Raw genomic sequence first — 9,778 nt, 5'->3', positions numbered from 1 at the left:
CTCGTCAAAGAGGTATAGCGGACTGTTTCGCACCAGACTCATACTAAGTGACCAATATTCGTTTAGTCCAAATTCCACACGCGCTTACAGTTTTTATTTTAACGTTCCGTTTTATAATCCAAAAAGTTGGTTTGATACTGCCGGCGGTTTTTTCTGTCAGTCATTGAGCAGTCACAAAGCCAAACAGATAATTGAAGCATCCAAGAAGAAATCTTGGGAAGACTTTCGAAACAGGTTAGAGACTATGGGTCAAGCTGCTGGAAAACCATTCTGGAGTGTAATTAGCAGTCTTCGAAAGGGAGGTAAGAAGGAAATGACAAGTATTTTGGACAGGTCAGGAAAACTGCTGGTGAATCCTGTGGATGCCTTGGGCAGATGGAGGGAATATTTTGAAGAGTTGCTCAATGTAGGTTAAAATTCGATCAGTAATGTTTCAGATTTCGAGGTAGAATGGGATAGGAATGATGATGAAAATAGGATCACATTTGAGGAAGTGGAAAAAATGGTCAATAGATTGCAGTGCAATAAAGCGGCTGGGGTGGATGAAATTAAGTCGGAACTCATAAAATACAGTGGAATGTCAGGTCTTAAATGGCTACACAGGATAATTGAAATGGCCTGGGAGTCAGGACAGGTTCCATCAGACTGGACAAAAGCAGTAATCACACCAATCTTTAAACATGGAAACAGAAAAGATTGTAACAACTGCAGAGGTATCTCTTTAATCAGCGTTGTGGGTAAAATCTTCTCAGGTATTGTTGAAAGGAAAGTGAGAGTATTAGTTGAGGACCAATTGGATGAAAATCAGTGTGGGTTTAGGCCTCTTAGAGGTTGTCAGGACCAAATCTTTAGCTTACGGCAAATAATGGAGAAGTGTTATGAGTGGAACAGGGAATTGTATCTATGCTTTATAGATCTAGAAATGGCATATGACCGGGTTCCTAGGAGGAAGTTATTGTCTGTTCTACAAGATTATGGAATAGGAGGCAAACTTTTGCAAGCAATTAAAGGTCTTTACATGGATAGTCAGGCAGCAGTTAGAGTTGACGGTAAATTGAGTTCATGGTTCAGAGTAGTTTCAGGGGTAAGACAAGGCTGCAACCAGTCTCCACTGTTGTTCATATTATTTATGGATCATATGTTGAAAACAATAGACTGGCTGGGTGAGATTAAGATATGTGAACACAAAATAAGCAGTCTTGAATATGCGGATTACTTAGTTGTGATGGCAGATTCGATTGAAAGTTTGCAAAGTAATATTTCAGAGCTAGATCAGAAATGTAAGGACTATGGTATGAAGATTAGCATCTCCAAAACGAAAGTAATGTCAGTGGGAAAGAAATATAAACGGATTGAGTGCCAAATAGGAGGAACAAAGTTAGAACAGGTGGACGGTTTCAAGTACTTAGGATGCATATTCTCACAGGATGGCAACATAGTGAAAGAACTGGAAGCGAGGTATAGCAAAGCTAATGCAGTGAGCGCTCAGCTACGATCTACTCTCTTCTGCAAGAAGGAAGTCAGTACCGAGACTAAGTTATCTGTGCACCGTTCAATCTTTCGACCAACTTTGTTGTATGGGAGCGAAAGCTGGGTGGATTCAGGTTACCTTATCAACAAGGTTGAGGTTACGGATATGAAAGTATATAGGATGATTGCAGGTACTAGTAGATGGGAACAATGGCAGGAGGGTGTCCACAATGAGGAAATCAAAGAAAAACTGGGAATGAACTCTATAGATGTAGCAGTCAGGGCGAACAGGCTTAGATGGTGGGGTCATGTTACACGCATGGGAGAAGCAAGGTTACCCAAGAGACTCATGGATTCAGCAGTAGAGGGGCAGTAGGAGGAGTCGGGGCAGACCGAGGAGAAGGTACCTGGATTCGGTTAAGAATGATTTTGAAGTAATAGGTTTAACATCAGAAGAGGCACCAATGTTAGCATTGAATAGGGGATCATGGAGGCATTGTATAAGGGGAGCTATGCTCCAGACTGAACGCTGAAAGGCATAATCAGTCTTAAATGATGATGATGATGTCATTGAGCACCCCGGCACAGACGATCCCTAAAGACAATATATGTGAGCTATTCACCACTCATATGAATTGAACAGTGAAATATTACTTAAGTCCATGTTCACAATCCTATAATTACAACAACATGATACATTAACACATATTCATGGAAAATGCGTAAAGTGAAGCTGGAACATTAGAAGCATGTAGTCCAATAACCAGCTGCGAGAACTAACACCTAATGATCACGCATTATTCGAACGCATTTGGGTTGATACACTTCTTATTAAAATGAGCTTAATGTAAAGCCAGAGTACCACACCAAAAGTCGTTATTGCAGCTATCGGATTCGATACAGGAGCTCAAGCTTCTGTTCCATAATCTACCGTGCTTCCCATTAAATGCTATACTAGCACGACCATCAGAAGACAACCTAATAACATGCATACGTTACCTTATTTACACGATCGGATTTCTTGTAGGTACACTCCTGGAAATTGAAATAAGGACACCGTGAATTCATTGTCCCAGGAAGGGGAAACTTTATTGACACATTCCTGGGGTCAGATACATCACATGATCACACTGACAGAACCACAGGCACATAGACACAGGCAACAGAGCATGCACAATCTCGGCACTAGTACAGTGTATATCCACCTTTCGCAGCAATGCAGGCTGCTATTCTCCCATGGAGACGATCGTAGAGATGCTGGATGTAGTCCTGTGGAACGGCTTGCCATGCCATTTCCACCTGGCGCCTCAGTTGGACCAGCGTTCGTGCTGGACGTGCAGACCGCGTGAGACGACGCTTCATCCAGTCCCAAACATGCTCAATGGGGGACAGATCCGGAGATCTTGCTGGCCAGGGTAGTTGACTTACACCTTCTAGAGCACGTTGGGTGGCACGGTATACATGCGGACGTGCATTGTCCTGTTGGAACAGCAAGTTCCCTTGCCGGTCTAGGAATGGTAGAACGATGGGTTCGATGACGGTTTGGATGTACCGTGCACTATTCAGTGTCCCCTCGACGATCACCAGTGGTGTACGGCCAGTGTAGGAGATCGCTCCCCACACCATGATGCCGGGTGTTGGCCCTGTGTGCCTCGGTCGTATGCAGTCCTGATTGTGGCGCTCAACTGCACGGCGCCAAACACGCATACGACCATAATTGGCACCAAGGCAGAAGCGACTCTCATCGCTGAAGACGACACGTCTCCATTCGTCCCTCCATTCACGCCTGTCGCGACACCACTGGAGGCGGGCTGCACGTGAGCGGAAGACGGCCTAACGGTGTGCGGGACCATAGCCCAGCTTCATGGAGACGGTTGCGAATGGTTCTCGCCGATACCCCAGGAGCAACAGTGTCCCTAATTTGCTGGGAAGTGGCGGTGCGGTCCCCTACGGCACTGCGTAGGATCCTACGGTCTTGGCGTGCATCCGTGCGTCGCTGCGGTCCGGTCCCAGGTCGACGGGCACGTGCACCTTCCGCCGACCACTGGCGACAACATCGATGTACTGTGGGGACCTCACGCCCCACGTGTTGAACAATTCGGCGGTACGTCCACCCGGCCTCCCGCATGCCCACTTTACGCCCTCGCTCAAAGTCCGTCAACTGCACATACGGTTCACGTCCACGCTGTCGCGGCATGCTACCAGTGTTAAAGACTGCGATGGAGCTCCGTATGCCACGGCAAACTGGCTGACACTGACGGCGGTGGTGCACAAATGCTGCGCAGCTAGCGCCATTCGACGGCCAACACCGCGGTTCCTAGTGTGTCCGCTGTGCCGTGCGTGTGATCATTGCTTGTACAGCCCTCTCGCAGTGTCCGGAGCAAGTATGGTGGGTCTGACACACCGGTGTCAATGTGTTCTTTTTTCCATTTCTAGGAGTGTATTTATGGAAAAATAGTCTCGTAAACAACCGTATTCGAGCAGCAGCAGCTGAAGATTTCTGATAGCTGCAGACGCATAATTAGGTAAGAGATTTAATTTCAAGCTTTTTACCGATAATCTACAGGCAAATTGTTTCTATCACACATTACATGACTGCAATACATTTGACACGATTAACGTAAAACCAAATATATCGCTTGGTCACCCCCATGGAGAAATCACCCGTTATATCACAGCACGATATCCCGTGCGTATCTGCTGTACCGCCAAGCTTACGTGCCAATCAAAGTGTAACACCACATACTACTGGAGGAATTTCAGTCGTGCAAGGTACGAAAATATCTTTTGTGTACTTAATGTTAAAGATTGGGGCTACGACATTACAACAACTTTGCGATTTTATTGCAATGAAACGTCATATAATCGATATTCAGAAATAGAACTATATCGCGTTTAGGCATATGAAATATTACTGTATAACTTTATTGCAATGAATCGTCTATTTTAGATCTTAAAAATAGAGCATATGTCACATTTAGGCATACGTAAAGTTATTGTATAATACTATTCGATCAGTGCGTCTTGTATTTAAGCACAAGTGTTTCGTTATAACAGCTGAGGTTGTATCTCAGTTTTCGTTTGAAATTGCATTGTAGGTTCTGTCCCTTGCCCTCCTTTTTTAGAAAAAAAAGTGGTCACACCCTCAACCTTTACACAAGCGCTGATACTCAATAAAGCTAATCTACACTCCTGGAAATGGAAAAAAGAACACATTGACACCGGTGTGTCAGACCCACCATACTTGCTCCGGACACTGCGAGAGGGCTGTACAAGCAATGATCACACGCACGGCACAGCGGACACACCAGGAACCGCGGTGTTGGCCGTCGAATGGCGCTAGCTGCGCAGCATTTGTGCACCGCCGCCGTCAGTGTCAGCCAGTTTGCCGTGGCATACGGAGCTCCATCGCAGTCTTTAACACTGGTAGCATGCCGCGACAGCGTGGATGTGAACCGTATGTGCAGTTGACGGACTTTGAGCGAGGGCGTGTAGTGGGCATGTGGGAGGCCGGGTGGACGTACCGCCGAATTGCTCAACACGTGGGGCGTGAGGTCTCCACAGTACATCGATGTTGTCGCCAGTGGTCGGCGGAAGGTGCACGTGCCCGTCGACCTGGGACCGGACCGCAGCGACGCACGGATGCACGCCAAGACCGTAGGATCCTACGCAGTGCCGTAGGGGACCGCACCGCCACTTCCCAGCAAATTAGGGACACTGTTGCTCCTGGGGTATCGGCGAGGACCATTCGCAACCGTCTCCATGAAGCTGGGCTACGGTCCCGCACACCGTTAGGCCGTCTTCCGCTCACGCCCCAACATCGTGCAGCCCGCCTCCAGTGGTGTCGCGACAGGCGTGAATGGAGGGACGAATGGAGACGTGTCGTCTTCAGCGATGAGAGTCGCTTCTGCCTTGGTGCCAATTATGGTCGTATGCGTGTTTGGCGCCGTGCAGGTGAGCGCCACAATCAGGACTGCATACGACCGAGGCACACAGGGCCGACACCCGGCATCAAGGTGTGGGGAGCGATCTCCTACACTGGCCGTACACCACTGGTGATCGTCGAGGGGACACTGAATAGTGCACGGTACATCCAAACCGTCATCGAATCCATCGTTCTACCATTCCTAGACCGGCAAGGGAACTTGCTGTTCCAACAGGAAAATGCACGTCCGAATGTATCCCGTGCCACCCAACGTGCTCTAGAAGGTGTAAGTCTACTACCCTGGCCAGCAAGATCTCCGGATCTGTCCCCCATTGAGCATGTTTGGGACTGGATGAAGCGTCGTCTCACGCGGTCTGCACGTCCAGCACGAACGCTGGTCCAACTGAGGCGCCAGGTGGAAATGGCATGGCAAGCCGTTCCACAGGACTACATCCAGCATCTCTACGATCGTCTCCATGGGAGAATAGCAGCCTGCATTGCTGCGAAAGGTGGATATACACTGTACTAGTGCCGACATTGTGCATGCTCTGTTGCCTGTGTCTATGTGCCTGTGGTTCTGTCAGTGTGATCATGTGATGTATCTGACCCCAGGAATGTGTCAATAAAGTTTACCCTTTCTGGGACAATGAATTCACGGTGTTCTTATTTCAATTTCCAGGAGTGTAGTAACTATATGTTTGATCTCATTCACTGTTGTAACCGTTCAAATGTTGTATTTGGGGACATAGCAAAAATGCACACTGTATTGTGCTTTGACTTAAACTGTAGCCCTATTTCTCAAGACTAATGAAGTGTTCTCCAAGTTAAATGCCACTTTTCAGTGCCTCTTTGGCTAAGGAATACTAGGTTTGTGGAATACAGAAACCGTCCAGTAGTACTTCGGAAACAGTTGCAAGGTTTCGGAAGTCTTGCAGTAACGTAACTGGTCGACCAACTAATCAAATTAATTTTTTTGAGTGGGCGGGGGGGGGGGGGGGTGTGGACGAGATCAGCAGTTGTATGCGGCCCTCCACAGATTTCTCTCTTGTGCCAGCGGCAGAGCCTCAGAGCAGTACTTATACCCAACTTCCTCAATTATTTCCTAAGCATAATCCAGTCCTTGCCTTCCTTTACGGTTTTTACCCTCCACAGTTCCCTCTATTACAGTGGTTCCCAAACGTTTTTTTTTTTTTATCTGGGACCACTTTCATTTCTTTGTTGTTGGCAGGGACCACAAGGTTCAAGAAAAATACTCTCTCTGTCAATCTAAAAATAAACTTTAATCAAAAGTTGTAACATATCCTTTAAACTCAAAAGTAACAGGCATTAACAGTACTATCATAACATAAAATACAACATTTTAGTATAAGATTACATTCAGTTTACAGCAATTTCATTTTTGAGCTTGCATCTTCTGTACAAGTTCCTTTTTCCTGAAACTAATAACCGTATTGTTGCTCAAAGGTACACTCACATTATCATTTTCTTTAAGTCGATTTCACGTCTTGTTTTTAATTTAGAGCAATGTAGAAAACTCTTGTTCGAGTAAAAATGTTGAGGAGAAGAGCATAAGATATTGGAAGGCCATTTCTCGAATTTTAGTGTCTGGAAATGGTTTTTTACACCAAAACTGTTCAAGACTATCAGATTCAGACGCGTCCTTACAGTGCCTGTCATTTCGGACTTCAGTGAGCTGTTCCTGAATTTCCCCTGCAACTTCTAAATGGTTTTGGAATCAGTTTATGGTCAACTTTAGCTTCTGTTTGTTATATTTTGGTAGGTAATGATTGAAATCTGCATTTGCAGATGGTTTTTGATATGTCATAATTTTTATCACCACAGAAATGAGTGGCTATAAAGACAAAATTCATGTAATATCTTTTGCTCTTTGTAGTCTAAATATTTTTCTTTGTAGTCTGTGTAGTGGTGGCCTCCAGAGTACGCGTCATCAATTTCATGCATAGATGTATGGTATGCTATCATGTTTTAATGGTGGGCTTTGTGTTAGTACTTGAATTGTTGGCTTTCATGTAGATAGAATCAGAGCTTGGAGTTATTAACCGGTAGTCTGAAATACCGACCAATATGAATTTATGAATGTTTTCCAAATTCGTCTTGATAATTATGGGTTCGTTTCCCATCTTCACCTCAGGAATGTAATATACAAAGAAATATTGTACAATGTAAGCAATTTCACGTCTACATGATGTACAGATAAATGATGGACGCTTCGAGCAAGTGAGAGCAGAACTAGTTTTACACAGGAGTAATTCGTTTCATGTTTACCTAAGATGGAAACATACACTGCTTTCAATAGATAGTGGTGTGGTGCCTGATTGGTCGTTGGACACTGTGCAGCCAGTATGAGAGACTGCTTCAAGAAATGTTGGTTTGATGACTGTAATTTTTCGGCACAGAGTGTTGTGCTAATAGAAATGTAGCTTTCATCTATATAAATTAATGTCTGGCATAACATGAACGGCTGAAGTTCGGCTATGTGATGACATGTTCAAATAATTTGTACAAATCAAAATTAATGCTTAACTACATCTGCACACTAAATCATGACATTTCTGGAAAATTGGTACAATCCCTACGAAGCTCGCTGTTATGGTGTAACATTCTACCCCATGTCAAGTGCAGTCCCATTATCACGTATTTTCTTTCTTAAGGCAATATGATAACTTACAGAAAGGAGACACACAGAGACCATGCTACACGAAACGTACACTAAAGAAAGAAATAGTAGGAAAAGTAATAATAATAATAATAATAATAATAATAGATCATTGAGGTATATTGCAAATAAGAATGAAGTAAATTTCCTCACAGTGAAGACATTCTGTAGGAAAATATTAATTACATTCACTGGTAATCACATTTCTAGTTACATTTAATTGTAGAGATTAACGAGTTGTTTAAATTAGCAATATCTTATATTAAATAGGTTAATAACGGATCAGAAAATGCAGTGAGTTCCCAAATTAGTTCTTTCATCTGCAATAGAGACATTGGCTAATATGCTATCTTAATTTCACTTAATGTAGATGATATCAGAGACAAATATTTTTCTCAACTGTACGCTCAAATGCAACTGTATCTACGGCAGGATGCCGAAATGCTTCGATTGGTTTCTTCACAAGAACATTATTCAAACCTTGAATATTGTATCTAAATTTATTCAAATCTCTAGCTGGCAGCCGACGGCCTTGCCGCAGTGGTAACACTGATTCCCGTCAGATGACTGAAGTTAAGCGCTGTCGGCCTGGGCTAGCAATTGGATGGGTGACCATCCGGTCTGCCGAGTGCTGTTGGCAGGTAGGGTGCACTCAGCCCTTGTAAGGCAAACTGAGGAGCTACTTGATTGAGCAGTAGCGGCTACGGTCTCATAAACTGAAATACGGTCGGGAGAGCCGTGTGCTGACCACACGCCCCTCCTTATCCGCATCCTGTGACGCCTGTGGGTTGAGGATGACACGGCGGCCGGCCAGTACCGTTGAACCTTCGGACGGAGATTAGTTTAGTTTCTTTCTAACAGGGACTTTCTCCAAAAGATTCACCATACTACCACTAAAAAAATGTGTCAGTTAACAGGCATGAAACTGAAATTGTAGCAAATGACTGGTAGTGAGCCACTGTAAAACGCAGAAGTCACTTTCCCGTAACGACGAGACCTCCTCCTCCTTTTTCCATCTGCGCATTTTCGACACTTGGGAAACTAATGGTTCCATGCAAGCTGAAATATTATCATAGCGTCATTATGAATCTCATAAGATGTGCAACTCTCGATAAGTGAAATTAGATACAAGCGATAACCTATTCTGTTACCTTTTGTCGTAATGCGGTATTTGGGGGCATTGACTGAGGGCGAAGTCTAATGTTTCCTGCCGAATCGACGATATTGAAATTTCCAAGTTTATTAAAGTTACGCGATACTTTTAGCCGGAAGTTCGCAAGACGCTGTGACCTCGAACTCAGTGGCAGTGACGCATCATGTTGCAGCTAGAAGCGACGGTCTACTGGGAACTGTACTGCTCAAAAGAGTCAAGGAATTACGTGTTCGTTAAGATACGCTTTTATTCACATACTGATTTAATTAATTAATTCATTAATTCATTCACGCAAGAAGATTTAGATACAAACTAATTTACTGATGTTGACCTTCTGTTTCTATCTGCGTTGCTCAAAACACTCCACGCAACATTTAGTAGCTTAGCAATAACTGGAGTCCCTCTCATTATGGATAAGTCACTGTGCTTTCGGGGGAGTCGTCAGTTCATTGTTCTACGATATGAAACCATGTTTAGCTTTACTCGCAGTGGTGGTCGTGTGTTTGAGGTTGAAAGGGAGCAAACTGCATGGTCATCGGTCCCTTCACTCGTA

Source organism: Schistocerca cancellata, chromosome 3 (genome assembly GCF_023864275.1).
Source record: "Schistocerca cancellata isolate TAMUIC-IGC-003103 chromosome 3, iqSchCanc2.1, whole genome shotgun sequence".
NCBI classification, from domain to species: domain Eukaryota; kingdom Metazoa; phylum Arthropoda; class Insecta; order Orthoptera; family Acrididae; genus Schistocerca; species Schistocerca cancellata.
Note: the sequence above shows the minus strand (reverse complement) of the source record.